The sequence below is a fragment of the Lynx rufus genome, unplaced genomic scaffold (assembly GCF_022079265.1).
Source record: "Lynx rufus isolate CCGP_SWC_20201006 ecotype Redwood Valley unplaced genomic scaffold, mLynRuf1.p SCAF_5, whole genome shotgun sequence".
Lineage (NCBI taxonomy): Eukaryota > Metazoa > Chordata > Mammalia > Carnivora > Felidae > Lynx > Lynx rufus.
Window position 1 is genome coordinate 87,102,693 of NW_025814867.1, and position 16,689 is coordinate 87,119,381.

General features: G+C 42.2%; 1 protein-coding gene and 1 long non-coding RNA gene across 2 annotated transcripts in view; one reads left to right on the forward strand and one right to left on the reverse strand.

Annotated features, from left to right (window-relative positions):
* Nucleotides 1-16,689, forward strand: part of TFRC (transferrin receptor) — a 77,865-nt gene that overhangs the window by 25,611 nt on the left and 35,565 nt on the right. The gene's annotated exons all lie outside the window — the stretch shown is intronic.
* On the reverse strand, nt 9,902-11,302 carry LOC124526090 (uncharacterized). The gene is made up of 3 exons (XR_006965612.1): nt 11,120-11,302; nt 10,334-10,617; nt 9,902-9,978 (listed from the first exon to the last, which is right to left on the reverse strand). It is a non-coding gene; the product is annotated as an uncharacterized LOC124526090 (long non-coding RNA).

The following is a 16,689-nucleotide window of genomic DNA, read 5'->3' on the forward strand; positions in this document are numbered from 1 at the left end:
TTTAAATAGTTGTATAATAAACAGCTGTATAGTATGCATGAGATGGGTGCATCAGAATTCCTTATAGATAGACATTAAGAATGTTATCATACATGAAAAGATGCTCAACGTCACTCCTCATTAGGGAAATAAAAATCAAAACCACACTCAGATATCACCTCACGCCAGTCAGAGTGGCTAAAATGAACAGATCAGGAGACTATAGATGCTGGAGAGGATGTGGAGAAACAGGAACCCTCTTGCACTTTTGGTGGGAATGCAAACTGGTGCAGCCACTCTGGAAAACAGTGTGGAGGTTCCTCAAAAAATTAAAAATAGACCTACCCTATGACCCAGCAGTAGCACTGCTAGGAATTTACCCAAGGGATACAGGAGTGATGATGCATAGGGGCACTTGTACCCCAATGTTTATAGCAGCACTCTCATCAATAGCCAAATTATGGAAAGAGCCTAAATGTCCATCAACTGACGAATGGATAAAGAAATTGTGGTTTATATACACAATGGAATACTACGTGGCAATGAGAAAGAATGAAATATGGCCTTTTGTAGCAACGGGGATGGAACTGGAGAGTGTGATGCTAAGTGAAATAAGTCATACAGGGAAAGACAGATACCATATGTTTTCACTCTTATATGGATCTTGAGAAACTTAACAGAAGTCCATGGGGGAGGGGAAGAAAAAAAAGAGGTTAGAGAGGGAGAGAGCCAAAGTATAAGAGACTCTTAAAAACTGAGAACAAACTGAAGGTTGATGGGGGGTGGGAGGGAGGGGAGGGTGGGTGATGGGTATTGAGGAGGGCACCTTTTGGGATGAGCACTGGGTGTTGTATGGAAACCAATTTGACAATAAATTTCATATTAAGAAAGAAAGAAAGAAAGAAAGAAAGAAAGAAAGAAAGAAAGAAAGAGTTACCATAGGGGTGCCTGGGTGGTTCAGTCGGTGGAGCATGTGACCCTTGGTCTTGGGGTTGTGAGTTCAAGCCCCACATTGGGTGTAGAGATTACTTAAAAATTTTGAAAAAAAAGGCTGTAAAAAGTTTTTAAGTTTTGATTAGTCTTGAAGATTTTTGTACTTTTTCTTACTTGCTACCAACAGTGGGTTCTTCCTTTTTGCTTAACTTGAGGCTTTAAGGCAAAAACAAAAACTCAGTTTTTACTATGGAGCCTTACAGACTGAAGCAACGTTAATACCACATACTTCTGAGAAGTATGATTTGGATTGTTCCTCTTCAGTGGTTTGTGGGACTTTGTTAAAATTTTTCTTTTGCATTTGGGTAGGAGTGGAGGAAACATTAGGACTTTTGTGTGTTTTTTGCCAGTCTCCAACTCTGATCATTTTCTACAGATTACCAAGTCTGGAGGGGACAGTCCCCTGTCAGGGGAACTAGGACGGTACATGCCCATTGTGGAGACAGACGTACTAGACTGTCAGAGATGGGGCCCCTTAATAATCAAACCATGTAACTGTCCCTGGTAGGGTGTCTGGGAAGAAGGCCAAGAGCAAGATTTGTACACAGGAGGTTATTAAAGATGACTTCCCATCTAACTCTTGGAGAGGAGGGAGGGCAGCAGGATTGGCAGAGGTTGGCCTGGGCTGCAGGTGGAGTGAAGGCCTCAGCTGATCCTACAGCAAGAAGCTTTGGAGCTGGGTGACCCTTTCCATGGGGAGGACATGAGGCAGGTCTCTCCAGCCTTGGGTAATTTCCAGAGAGACACTTCTCTTGTCCTAAACCCATTCGACCAAGCACCCTTATGATTCCATTTCCATTTCCTCTGTGTTTTATCGATAGGAAAACAATGTTCCATGTAGCTGCATGGGAAAAGTCTGAACTTCGTAAGAGTTTTATCTTTATACTTGTTTTACCTCTGTATCATTCCAAAAGAGGGTTGGAGGTGGCGATGGAGGTAAATACAACTTTTAAATTACTATATTAGCTATATTTTATTGAGTCCCACTCAAGGCCAGTGTACTGGGCTAATTATTTTACATATTTTATTAATGCTCAGAACAACCCTGTGAGGCAGGTACTATTATCTTATAGATAAGGATGATCATTGAAGGTAGGGTGTCTGAGAAACAGATCAAGAGGAAGATTTGTACACAGGACATTTATTAAAAATGCCTATGGGATTACTATCTGCAGAAGAGGGAGGGCAGCAGGATTGGGAGAGGCTGGCTCATAGGCGATTCAAAGAGATCAAGTAGCTGGCCCAAGGCCACCCAGTTGGTCGACAGCAATGCAGAAGGTTGGACAGGCTCCAAGTCTGTTGTTTAAACCATTTGGTCCTATTGAGGATGACAGGAAGATAAGAGGAAACCAGAAGGGTAGGGCCCCTATCTAAAAAATGCACACCCTGAAGTTGTGCACGGTGCTGGAATGGTGCCCCAGAATTGATTCTAACTCCCTGGGGCTACAGCAGAGAAAGAAACACAATCAGGAACAAGATTCCCAGCAGAACCTCTGCAGGAAAAGCAAAGCCATGATGAAAGAAGTCAGAACAGCAGTTACCATTGTGGGCAGGGTATTGACTGAGAGGTGGCAAGTGGGAGGTTCCTGAGAGCTGGCATTGTTCCACGCTGTGAATCAGGAGCTGATTACTTGGGCTCAAGTACATAAGGACATTTTAAAAGTCAGACACTCAAGGTTTATTCACTTTTGCATGTGTATATTGTAAGTAATGTGTATTTTGTACATTGTGTGTGTGTATTGTGTATATTGTGTAAAAAAAAAAAAAAGGTAATTAAGGGACGCCTGGGTGGCTCAGTCAGTTGAGCGTCCGACTTCAGCTCAGGTCATGATCTCATGGTCTGTGGGCTCGAGCCCTGCATCAGGCTCTGTGCTGGCAGCTCAGAGCCTGGATCCTGCTTCAGATTCTGTGTGTCTCTCTCTCTCTCTGTCTACCCCTCCCCAACTCACACTCTGTCTCTGTCTTTCAAAAATGAATAACGTTAAAAAGAAAAAAAGGTAATTAAAAACTGTGTCAAAAGTAAAACAACCCAGTTGATCAGAAGTTCAGCCTTTTCTGGTACTGAAGCCCTAGAAAAATTCCCAGAGCCCCCAAAGACAGACACTGTTTGTGATGTGGTGAAGGCCATCTTTCTTAATCACTCCTATGACAAGTTCAATCAATATTGAGGTTCTTGGGACTTTTCATTATTGTCCCTCAATGAAGGCAGTGGTGTGATGCTTGAGATGTCCACAGTGCGGTCCCAAGGCAGAGCTCTGGGTAGTCTTTGTCATTATTGTCAACTTGGCCTTCCCAGGGCTTATGAGGGTGCCTGAATGGGATTGCTTTCTTAGCTCTCTCCAAGACCATTGTAAGTCTCGGGCTGCTTTGGGTCTTGGGCTTAGACCCATTGCCATAGGGAAGCTATTGCTGCACACATACTGGGGGCATGGGGTGATTCCATGGCTGGGGAGCTGGGGTCTACTTACCCTGTCCAAATCTAGGTTGCCGAGACCACAGTCTCTTCTCTTACCTCATAGACGGTGCTACCAGCTACCAGACCTCTGAGTCACACAGCTCCAGGGAGCACCGACCCACACACGTGAACATAGTGCAATGCAGAGACCCTGTCAGCAATGGCCTGGCCTCCCCGCACTCTCTGTCTTTGGAAGAAGGGGGCTTTCTGCTGAGGAGGGAAGGAAAAGCTCCACCCCAGCCCCATCGCTCCACCGTGGTTGTGCTGTGGTGGGGGGCTTGTGGGGGGCGGCACTGGGAAGCCCCAAGAGCACTGTGGCCTGTGTGGCTGCCAGGCAGAGATGCTCAGGACCTGCTAGCCTATCCTCCTGCCACTACTCTGAAACTTGAGTATTAGCCAACCAGACAACCAGCCAGCCCTCAGGCCTTGTGCTTCATCCTAGCCCAGGCCATCATGGGTTCTGGAGTCTGTTGACCTGGATTCAAATTCTAGCTGTACACCCTCCTAGTGGGGCAAATTCCTAACCACTCTAAGTTTTCTCAGCTGTAAAATGGGCACAGTGATTACATGAGTGCCCACCTCATTGGGTTGATAAGGAGAATTGATGTACGCACAATGCATGGCACATCGTATGTGCTCAGCATGAGTCAGCTTTTGGCACGAATCTCGTGTCTGCATCGTGATCAGCATAAGAGAAAGATATGCCTCTTATTATGTAATAGGAGTGGATATAATATAGAAGTGAGAAAGCTGGGGTTTGTTTTTAAATAATTACTTTCTTTTTCCATGGTTACAAAAATGTGGGAGAGGGAAACAGGAAGATGTTGGTCAAGGGGTACAGAATTTCAATTCTGCGAGATGAATACGCTCTGGAGATCTAATATACAACAATATGACTATGGTTAATGAGATTGTTTTATGTACTTGAAATTCACTGAGAGGGTAGATCTTAAGTATTCTCGCCACAAAAAGAAAAGGAAACGGTTAACTATGGGAGGTGAGAGAGATGCTAAGTGGTTTAACTGTGGTAACTATTTCACAATGTATATGTATATTAAATAATCTCTTATATACCATTTCGAATTGTCAGCTATACCTCAGTAAAGCTGGAAAAAATGACAGGTTTTTTTTTTTAATGTTCAAAGTAATACACATTCATTAAGAAACATTTAAGAAACTTACCTGCTATTAACTTTCTGGGATTTTTTTCTTCTATTCCTTGCCAACAACTATGTGTATATGTATGTATATGTGTGTGTGTGCATGTTTTAGCAACTTTATGCAATACAGTATTATTAACCATAGTCACCATGCTGTACATTACATCCCCAGGACTTATTTATTTATAACTAGAAGTTTATATGTTTTGCTCACCTTCAACCATATATTTAAAAAAAAAATTTTTTTTTTAACATTTATTTATTTTTGAGACAGAGAGAGACAGAGCATGAACGGGGGAGGGGCAGAGAGAGAGGGAGACACAGAATCGGAAGGAGGCTCCAGGCTCTGGGCCATCAGCCCAGAGCCTGACACGGGGCTCGAACTCACGGACCGCAAGATTGTGACCTGAGCCGAAGTCGGACGCTCAACCGACTGAGCCACCCAGACGTCCCCATATATTTTTTTTAAATAAACTTTCTACTTAAAATTTCTTTTTTTGATTTACAGAAAAGTTACAAGGATAATACAGAAAGTTATACTTCACACCCAGTTTCTCCTACTGTTATCTTACATTGCTACTATACATTATCATATTTATCATATGAACCAAAGTTGAGACATTTTTTTTTTAAGTAAGCTCTACACCCTGTGTGGGGCTTGAACTCATAACCCTGAGATCAAGAATTTCATGCTCTACCAATGGAGCCAGCCAGACACCCTGATACATTATTCTTAACTGAAGTCCATACTTAAATTTGGATTTCTTGGTTTTTATGTATGTTCCATTTCTGTTCCGGGATTTCATCCAGGATTCCACATACATATAGTTACCATGTCTCGTTAGGCTCCTCTAGAATGCAAGAGTTTCTCAGACTTTTCTTGTTTTTAGTGAACTTGACAGTTTTGAGGAGTTCTGGTTAAGTATTTTGTAGAATGCCCTTCAGTTGGAATTTATCTGATGTTTTCCTCATGATTAGACTGGGGCTCTGGGTTTGGGGGAGGAAAACCATAGGAATAAAGTGCCATTTGATCACATCATATCAATGGTACTATCAACATGACTTTTCACTGTAGATGTTGACCTTGATCACCTGTTGAGGTATTATATGTAAAGTTTTCTTTTTTCTCCCCCTTTCATATGGTATCCTTTGGAAGAAAGTCACTATGCACACCCTATCCTTTAGGGGTAGGAAGTTATTCTCTATGTCCTTAATGAAATAATATCTACATATATTGTTTGGAATTCTTCTGTCTTTTTTCTACTTATTTATTTAGTCAATCATTTATTGGTATCAGTAGGATGTGGGTATTTATTTTATACTTGGAGTTATAAGCCAGTATTATCATGCTATTTATTTTGTTGCTGGACATTGTTCCAGTTTTGGCTATTGGGAGCTCCTTCGGTTGCCATGGACATATCCTTGTATGTTTTTCTTTGAGTACTTCCTTGCTTTCTGGCACTAGCAGATGTTCCGTATTTATGTTGTATGTTCCATGCCCCAGCCATTTCTCCAAGGAGCTTAGTTTCTTTTTATTGAGGAATGGTATTGGAAACCAAGATCTGGGCACTGGGTGTCCTCACTGTACCTGGGTGTTGTTGCTTCTAGGCTCTCTCAGTGGACAGAACTAAGAAATATATATGTATATGCTAATAGCTTTTTAGTGGATTCATTAGGATTTTCTATCTACAGAATCTTATTAATTACAAGTGGGAGATTTTCACTTCTTCCTTTTCAATCTGGATACTTTTTATTTACTTATTTTTTCTTGCCAAGTTGGATTAGCTAGAACCTCCAGCACATGTTGAATACAAGTAGTGACAGTAGGCATCTTTGTCTTGTTCCTGATCTTAGGGGAAGACATTCAGTGTTTCAGCACTAAGTATGATGTTAGCTGTGGTTTTTTAATAAGTGTTCTTTATCAGGTTGGGGTAGTTTCCTTTCATTTCTTGAGTGGTTTTTTTTTGGCCAATGTTTATTTATTTTGAGACAGAGACAGAGTGCGAGCAGGGGAGGGGCAGAAAGAGAGGGAGACAGAGAATCTGAAGCAGATTCCAGGTTCTGAGCTGCCAGCACAGAGCCCGACACGGGGCTTGAACTCACAAACCGTGAGATTATAACCTGAGCTGATGTCAGACGCTTAACCCACTGAGCCATCCAGGCGCTCCTGTTGAGTGTTTTTACAATGAAAGGGTGTTGAATCTTGTCAAATCTTTTTCTGGATCTATTGAGATGATCATGTGGTTTTGGTCTTCTATTCTATTGTTATAGTATATTATATTAATTGATTTTCAGATGTTAAACCAACCTTGTACTCCTGGGATAAATCGTGCTTGGTCATGGTGTATAATCCTTTTTATATGTTGCTCATTTCAGTTTTCAAGTATTTTGTTGAAAAATTTTACATCTACATTCATGGGAGATATTGCTCTGTTTTTTTCCTATAAAGTGTTTGGTTTTGGTTTGAGGGTAATACTAACCTCATAGAGTGAGTTCGAAAGTGTTCCCCCTGCCTTTATTTTTTGGAAGAGTTTGTGAAGAATTGTTACTCTTTCTTCCTTAAATATATGTTAGAATTCACCTGTGAAGCTATATGGGCCTGAGCTTTTATTTGTATGGAGTTATAAAATTTCTATTTCAATTTCTTGTTATAAGTTTATATAAATTTCTATTTCGTCTTCAGTCAGTATCCACAGTTTGTGTCTTTCTAGGAATTTGCCCATTTCATCTAAATTGTCTAATTTGTTGGCATACAGCTATTCCTAGTATTATTTTATAATCTCTCTTATTTCTGTAATGTTGGTAGTGATGTTCTCTCACTCTTGATTTTCATATTTTGAGTGAGTTTTTTCTCTCTTTTAATTTGGTCAGTTTAGCTAAAATTTTGTCAATCTTGATTATCTTTTCAAAGGACAAATTTTGGTTTGATTAACTTTATTGTTTTTATATGTGTATACTAATCTGTGCATACACATACATCCATAATTGTTACTATATTATATCCATCTGTGACTATATTAAGCTAAACACAGGTTCATACTGATATCTCCAACTCCAATCTAGTATCACATAATTCATTCTAGCCTTTCCCCTTGCTCATCTGTAACTTCATACTGCAAGAGTAGTAAATTTGGCTCCCATTATCTGCCACCCACTTACTTATTTGTTTAATCCCAGTATATGCGTATAGTGGTTTCAGGATTGTTAACCCATATCTGCATAGGAAATAACTTTATCAATTAAATTATAGTGCTCAGGTACAGTTCCTTTTGCCTTTGGTCTTACAATCTCCACTCATTTCCAAAGTCATTTAGGTCAACATCCACTCTCTTCAGTTAAATTATTATCATATATTTTAATAACAGATTCTTTTATCATAGTCTACATTCTACTCTGGGATTTCCCTGACCTAATTTTTTTTACATTAAGGTTGATTCCTTGTGCTATAAAGTTCTGTGTGTTTGAAAAATGCAGTCTCATGTAACATACAGAACAGTTTTACTGCCCTAAAATGCAGTTCATCTATTCAGCCCTCTCCACTCCCCACACTCCTGGCAACCACTGATATGTTTTATATTTCTATAATTTTACCTTTTTCAGAATGTTATATAAATGGAATAGCCTTTTAAGATTGGCTCTTTTCACTTAGCAATATGTGTTTCATTTAGCAATGTTTTGTATGTTGTTGCATGAATTAATAGCTCCTTCCTTTTTATTTCGGAATAGTATTCCATTGTGTGGGTGTACTGGAGTTTTTTTTTTTTTCATACCTTCACCTTTTGAGGACTATCTTGGTTGCCTCCAATTTTTGCAGATTATGAATAAAACTGCTGTAAACGTTCGTGTGTGGATTTTTGTGTACATAAGTTTTCAAATCTGTTCAGTAAATGCCTGTGATTGCCATATTGAATGGTAAAACTATATGTAACTTTATAAGAAATGGCCAGTCTGTCTTCCAGAGTGGCTCTACCATTTTGTATTTCCACCAGCAATGAATGAGAATTCTTACACACTATGACAGAGGACTTTTCAACTAAAATGACTCCAAATCTAAATTTACGGCCCTCTATTAATCTTGCTCTTTACTGCTCTGATGGATCTAAAGCCGTGGGAAACCACAGGAAAGTAAGGGTGTGCCTGGGAGGGAGATACAGCCCCTTTGATGAATTTTATCAATCTCTTTGCCAATGGGTAAACTTATAAGCACCAGATGTCCAAGGACATCTCATTCTGCTAACAGTAAAGGACTATAGTCGCAGAGAGGAAAGGTTCTTTCTTTGCTAAACTGATAATCCCAACCTCTCATGTGAGATTTCCTCTAGGCCACGTATATTTTGCACCCCTTTCCAATAATCCAGATGGTACCGTGCTATAGGGAACTACAGATATTATATTTCTAAAACCAATACTTTCGTTAGCCTTTTTTATTTTGTTGTTGATAGTAGGAAAAGTATAATTTGGGTTGACTATCTTAGGATAAGATGGTCCCTTTCTTATTATCTTTGAATTCTAACTGGAGATGAATCTTAAGATACAACTGTGATAGGAGCAAATAACTATAGCATCAGGAGTCCTGGCTTTAATGAGACTCAGTAGGACTGACAGGTACTAGGACACATTTGGGGAAAGGGGGTCAGGATGATCAGTGAACAGGAAAGACAAAAAGAATAATAATTTATTGGGGTGCCTGGGTGGCTCAGTCGGTTAAGTGTCCAACTCTTGATTTTGGCTTGGGTCATGATCCCAGGTTGTGGGATCGAGCCCCGTGTCCGGCTCTACATTGAGCGTGGAGCCTGCTTAAGATTCTCTCTCTTTCTCCCTCTGCCTCTCTCCCCTGCTTGCATTCTCTCTCTTTCTCTTTCTCTCTAAAATTAAAAAGAAAAAGAATATGAATAAGAAATTATCTGGGGAAGAGGGAAGGAGCCCATGGCAGAAGTGGATGAAGGGCCCCCTGGGCCTGAAATAGAGAAAGATGAAGGAAGTCGGTCTAGAAAGTCAGGAGGGGAGAACAATTGGGGTCTGATCTGAATGGAAGCTGAGAGTGAGAAGTTTGGGGAGAAGAATCTGGGCTTCAGTGAGTTTAGGAGTCATTCTGACCTGAAGTTTTGACAATAGCATCAGCAACAGCTAATACAGTTGATGCCCCTCTAAGGTGTCCACACCATTCTAAACACTTTACTGCATTATCTCACTCAAACCTGTGAGATGAGCACTATTTTATAGCATTTTAGAGAGAAGAGATATGATTGGGGTTTGGAGAACTTAAGATACCTGGAGATAAGTACGTATCTCTAAGACACTTATCTTAAGATGAGATTTCAATCTGAGTTTTTTGGTTCCAAAGGTGCCTTCTTTTTGTCTGTGGGCTCTTGAATACCTTCTGTGCTTTAGCTGTGGGGTATCAAAGTGCTCATGGCCTGCCCAGATGGAACCTTCCGGATTCCCCAGGCCTTGTTACCTCCAGGAGGCCCCCTACATCCTCCTGGCCAGTCTTCCCTCCTCTGAACCCTCAGAAGTCCTTGTCTAACAGGTCCCTGGCAAGCACATGTTGCCTTGAGTTTCAGCTTTTGCATTTATTATGCAATTCCTGAATTTTTCACAATCTGCTTTTTCATTTTTTCCCCCCTAAACTTTTTTTCTTTTCAAACGACTTTGTGTTTTAGAACAGTTTTGGATTTATAACAACACTATGAAGACAGTACAGAGTTCCTGCCTAGCCCCCACACTCAGCTTCCCCCATTATTACCTGTTAGTGTGGTGCATCTCCCTCTTGACCATTTTCGACACACTTATGTACATATCAAACAACTTCCAGAAACACAGTTTTGTTTGGAGTGTCTCAGCCTCCTCCTCACCACTTAGAAACCATCACTCGACACAGGCCAAATATCATGGAGCCGGGCCAAGGTGAAGTCCTTGCTCTTCTTCCAGGACAGTGATGTGGGGTGACATGCTGAGGTTTCAAAGCAGGACGTGTCAATATCTCTTTTCCTTCCTTGTGGAAACTTGAAACTCTCCCAAGAGTGAGCTCTGACAACAAACAAAAACAAAGATGGAGGTGCTGGAATCTCTTCTATGATTTTCACCAGCAGCACCCATTTTGTGATTATCTCTAATTCAGGGCAACTTGTTTGGAGAAGTCACCCAATGAACAGGCTGGTTTTGTCTGAGCCCGGGAACAAACCGATGCCAAAGGAGTGCCCTTCAATAAACACTTATCGAGCACCCACCAGGTGGCTCTGGGGAGAGTCCCCAGAACTGCCCTAAATCTGTAAAACACAGTGTTCTGGAGCAGGGAAGACAGGAGGCAGAGGCCCCAGCTTTGGGGAGGAGGATGTTGGGTTCTCTCTGGGACAGGTTGGATTTGAGTGGGTTATCCAGGTGGAGGTGTCCACAGGCACCTGGGAATAAAGATCTGGCACTTAGAGAGAAAAAGGACACAAATTGGTATTTGTACAGGGAGCAGAAGGAATCTCATTGTAGAGGTCCAGATGTGAGCATGTGGGTAGCTAACCTTCAACTCATCACGTACCTTCTCTCAGATAATTCATGACATTTGCATATCTGTTGCCCCCCTTGTTTTATAAATCTTCTTAGAAATTAGATAATGATGAAGCACTTCTATAGATCCACTGTGCTGACCATTTTTCTGTGTTAAGTGATACGCAAATATGAAACAAGGATGCTCCTCTTAATGTTTCAAAGGCTTTTGATGCTGCAGAAGTAGAATAATAGGCTGCTGGAAAACAGATGAGTGATCAAAGAGAACTCAAGGGAAGGCTTCTTTTTTTCTTTCTTTCTTTTAAATGTTTATTTATTTTTGCGGGGGGTGGGGGGGGACAGAGAATCTGAAACAGACTCTGTGCTGACAGCAGAGAGCCTAATGTGGGGCTCGAACCCATGAACCGTGAGATCATGACCTGAGTTGAAGTCAGAGCTACCCAGGTGCCCCTCAAGGGAAGCATTCTGAGGCAGCTGTTTATTGGCACAGTGCCTGACACACAGTAGATCCTCCATAAACATTAAATACACCATAAATAAGATGAATGGGAATGTGAACCCATAAAGGCTCACTCATTCACAGACTGATTCTCTCTATTCTGTGTACACAGGGAAAATCAGAGGTATGCCTCAGACAAGCAGTAGGGACCGGACAGATGGCCCCAAAGCAGCTCAGGCTTACAAACAGGATGATGTTATATAGTCTCTCTTGCAGAGGGATCTTGCACACAAGCCCAGATTGGTGCCCGCTGCCACTCAGACAGGATGCTGGTTTAGGGCTATTCATGACCCAGCCCAGTGCTAAGCAGCCAGAGAGAAATGGGTCAGGGCAAGGGCGGGCCTTCCAGAGCTAATTGCGCAGAGATATCCAGACAGGCTGAAGCAGCGGCTGTGGCTCAGTGTCTGAGGTCCTCAGGGGCAGAATCAGAGACTCACCCAAGGCTCGGTCTCTAGGGAAGGGCCTTGGTGGGTCAGGGACACCTCAGGTCTAGGCTACCCTGGGGCAGAAAGGATAGTCTTGAGAGCCCATTCCCAGGCAAGGCCCAACAATGCCACCTGCACTATGCCCGTACCAGTCCTCCACGGCTCCAAGTGTGAGAGTCCTGACACAGAGGCCACCTCCCTCTTGCTAAATCGGGTGAATAAAAGGAAGCAGGTCAAGGCTGGTGCCCCCACTACAGCCAACCTTTAACTGGACTCCAAAATTAGATTCCCAAATGTGCACGCTGTGGTTTGTTTCATCTCTTGTGAGTGTGTGATTGGGCTGGCAGGGCGGGCAGGGAGGAGTGATATAGTAAAGCTAAGAGTTTTTGTTTGTTTGTTTGAAAGATGGGGGTGGGGTATTCGTGGTGATGTTTGATCATTTTCGAAAAATCCTACTCTTGTTCCAGCCCTGGCTGGGTCTGCAGGAGAGGGTGGTGTTCCCGGGCAGAGTCTGCAGGGACTAGCTATCCAGCTGCTCTTTCCTGGAGTAACTCCGTGAAGTTCACAATAGGTCATTCCTCTAATTCAGTTTCAGAAACTCAATTTTTATCAGTTCCCCTATGGTCATTAAGAAATCTGCTACCCAACAGCACAAAACACTGATTCATCAGCCGTCTTCATTACTCTGTGCGGAGCAAGAGGGCTGCTGGCAAGGCTGAATCTTCATACTGGAGTCTAACATCCTCTCAGGAGGGAAAAGCCTCAAGAATTAGGATGAGTGGGTTGTTTGGCAATTGTGGAGTTCCAGCAAAGGAGCTGAATGGTCTTAAGGGCTGTTTTATTTAAGCTGTGATCGTCCCAGGAATTGCCCTTGTCCACGGAAAAGCTTGGTAGAATATAAGCTGCTACAGTTAGAGAAAACAGCTGCCAAGCAGAAACCACTTTCAAGTCAGCTGGCCACACAGTGTGCCCTCCCTGTGGGGCGTGCTGGAGAAGCAGGCTAATGAAAACCTCTTTCCTCTACAATCTACTCAAGTGTGCTCTGAAGCAACCTGGGCATCACCAGGGAGCTTGTTAGAAATGCGGAGTCAAGTCACAGGCCCCCACTGGGAACTTCTGAGTCAGAATCTGCATTTTAACAGACCCCCAGGAGACTCGCATGCACAGTATAGCTTAAGAAGCCCCAGGCTAGCGTCCAGGCTCCATGTGGATCTCAAAATCCACTTCAGTTTGATTCAGCCTCAACACCTGCAGGGAACCTGCCTTTTCCTTAGTAAAGTTAAGGGTGGACCTGGGATCTCCCTCCGTTAATGCGGACAGCACTGGGCTCAGCAGGAATGCCTCCTGTTCCCTGGATTCTCTTTCCCTTTGGAGCTGCCGCTGCCTACATTTGAGTCCTGTGTTGGACTTCATTACACAAGCCAGTGGGTCCCTTCAGATGCTTCTTTGTTTGAATCCAGTCTCAGAAGCGTAATGTTATGAGGTTTAGAAGTGGTTTATCAAGGGGCGTCTGGGTGGCTCTGTTGGTTGGGTGTCTGACTTCGGCTCAGGTCATAATCTCGCCGTTCGTGAGTTTGAGCCCCTCATCGGGCTCTGTGCTGACAGCTCAGAGCCTGGAGCCTGCTTCCGATTCTGAGTGTCCTTCTCTCTCTGCCCCTCCCTGCTCAGGCTCTGTCTCTCTCTGTCTCTCAAAATAAAGGTTAAAAAAAAAAAAAAGTGGTTTATCATGACTACATTTTAGCTTGGCTGCTTTCTGCTTACCTGGTTGTGGGCTGTGGACCTTCATGTCATCAGTTAAGCAAATTCAAAATCTCACTGTAGCATAGGTTACTTCTGGGAAATGTTCTGAGAGATTGTTATTCCAGGCACACTGCACCTAGTGAGCTTGTCTTTATATCTTAGGGTCTTTTATTTTGTGCCGGTGACATCAAATTCCATTACAAATTGGACTCAAACCTTCCTAAGATGAGTATGGTTGTAAGGTCCAGGCTGGAGTAAGTTACTGTACTCTGGGCACAGAGCTTCGACCATCTGCCTGTTGGACAGTATTTCAAAATTCCAACTTAAGATGTAGTGAAAGGTGGTTTTCAGATAGAAGATCTCAAAGATCTGAAGCTAGGCTATACCACTGAAAAAGCATGGCACTTGAAGTCAATTGTTTTGTATTCTTTGTGCTTCCATTCGTTCACCTATAAAATGGGTATGGTGCCTATTTCACAGGATCGTTGGGAGGCTAAGATACAGTGTGTGACACAGTAGAAGCACCCCACCCAGCGCCTGGATGGGGTCTGGGCTCAGTGAATGTTAGTTGCTCTAGAACCCTGGCTCTGGGACACAGCTTCCCTACCGTTTAAGAGACTGTGTGAGATGAACCAGGGCAAACCGGGCCAGCCCTCACAGATGTAGCCACCAAAAAGTTGCCTCCTTGACCACATTTCCATGTATGAGAAATAAAAATTTCATCACAATCATTTTACAAACCAAGGGAACACTTGTCTACTTGTCTATATTAAGCTGAAGAAACCAAAAAGTTTCTGATGATACGGTATTTTTCCCGAACACTGGATGTGCTGACTTGGGAGTTAGATTTAATCATCTGCTTGCAAGTGTCTTCTGGACACATATGTTCATTTTCCCTGTTCACATCAGCAGCCACCGAGCACGTCACAGTGTTTTTTCAAAGGCCTCTTTAGGCAATGTTTGGCCACATGGCATACAGTTTACCATAAGTGTTCTTGTTTAAGATGCCAGATGTCCACCATGGAGGAAGAGAAACTCCCAACAGGAGTGAAAGAATTGCAAAGTACAGATGTCCAAAGGAGGAAGATGAAAATAAGAAACACTAAACAGATGTGCTGATATTTTGGAAACAAAGTTAATATGATTCTTTTCATTCAGTAACTCTCCTTATCAAAGGTAGCATACATTGGGAGAATTTAAGGAAATCAGGATCTTGCAAGGACAAATATGAGCGCACCGCAATTCTGTTAAACATTTCTGGAGCATCAATTATACTACAAAATCTTGTGTTTAGAGTGATCTGAGATTTCCTCCTCAACATGAATACGAATCCAAATTTTGAAATGCTATTAAAGCTGAAATGAAAACTAAATGGATTCCCCAGACCCCCAAATATTGGATCTTCTCAAATTGTCCTACTTGGACAGTCTCTGAACCTCTTTAGTAAAGATTCTGCCTTGGGGAGAAGACTGTATGTATACAGTCAGCTGTGCCATGATTAGATTCGTAAAGAGATAGTAAAGTGGAGTTGTTTAGAGCTGGGTTCAGAAGCTAGTTTGCCTAGGTTTGAATTCTGCTTATCACCATTTATTAGCCATTATGACCTGGGGCAATTTTTTAACTTCTGTAGAATCCTAGTTTTTACACCTAGAAAACAGGGATAATGTTAATTGTTATTTCTAAGGATCATTAAGAGGATCACATGAACTAATCCTAATACCGTAAAAGGATGAGAGTTGTTCCCAGCGCCCAGTAGATGCTCAGTAAATCCTAGCAGCAATTGTTCTGTTATCATTCCGTGCTGATGGCGAGGACACTCCCCGATGCAAGCAGGCTACGCTCCTTTCCATCATGAGCTGACTAGACTGGTGATATACTGGGACGGACAGTCTTGTACAGTGTATCAGACTGCAACAATGTATGGATATCACATTATCCATGGAAATGAGAGAAATGTGGGCTACTCGTACAATCAGCAAGTACATGGCAAAACTAGAATTTCAACTCAGGTCTCTCTGCTCCAGTGGCCAATCTGTTCCCATTAAACCCTGTTGAAAGGTCAGCATGAGTTGACAGTGTGCAGTGATTGGTAAGGTAGTGAATGGGGTGGCAGACAGATGGCCTTTGTAAAGGCGGTAGCCTCTAGGACAGAGGAACGTGACGCTGTTCCACCTAGACTGGTCAAACCACACTTCCAGGAGTGACCAGTGGGTGGGGGAGATGTGGAATTGTGTCCTGTGTTAGCCCTTGGAAGGGATTAGGATATTTAATCTGAAGAAGAGAAGACAGCTGTGGACATGAGAGCACTCTTCAAGCAATAGCAAATGGAGAAAGTAGAGGGAGCGACAATTCAGTTTAATACAAGTAAAAGCTTTCTAACCATCTGAACTATCCAAAGCTCTCTGCTTTGGGAAGTGACAGATTTGCTCTCATTGGAAAGGTTAAGGAGAAGCTGGGTAATCACTTGATGGTATGAAGCAGAGGGATTTTGTTCAATTAATTCAATATACATTTATCAAACGTCTATTATAGGCCAGGGATGGTACAGGAGTTAAAGTTCCCGCCAAACTCGAAGCTCTATTTTGCCCAGATGAAACTAAATAGAACCTCATATCTTGCTCAAAACTCCAGCCGAGAACACTGGCAAATGGGCATAAATATCCTTATAATCAATTTAGAAATTAATCATTCTGAATTCTTAATTAATTCTTATTAATTCTTCTTTCCTTGCCCTGAGTAACTTTTGCCACTTGCTCTAAAATAGGAGCAAACTTTTCCATAGTAACCTGGCTATTGCTCTTACTCTATGTTCTCCTGTGTAAGCTTCCTTTTAGTACAGGGGAAACAAAAAATGATTTAGTCAGCAGAATTAGGACAGGAAACTGAAGGTTCCCAAGTACATTTTTAAAGAAAAAAAAATGAAAAATAAAATGGAAA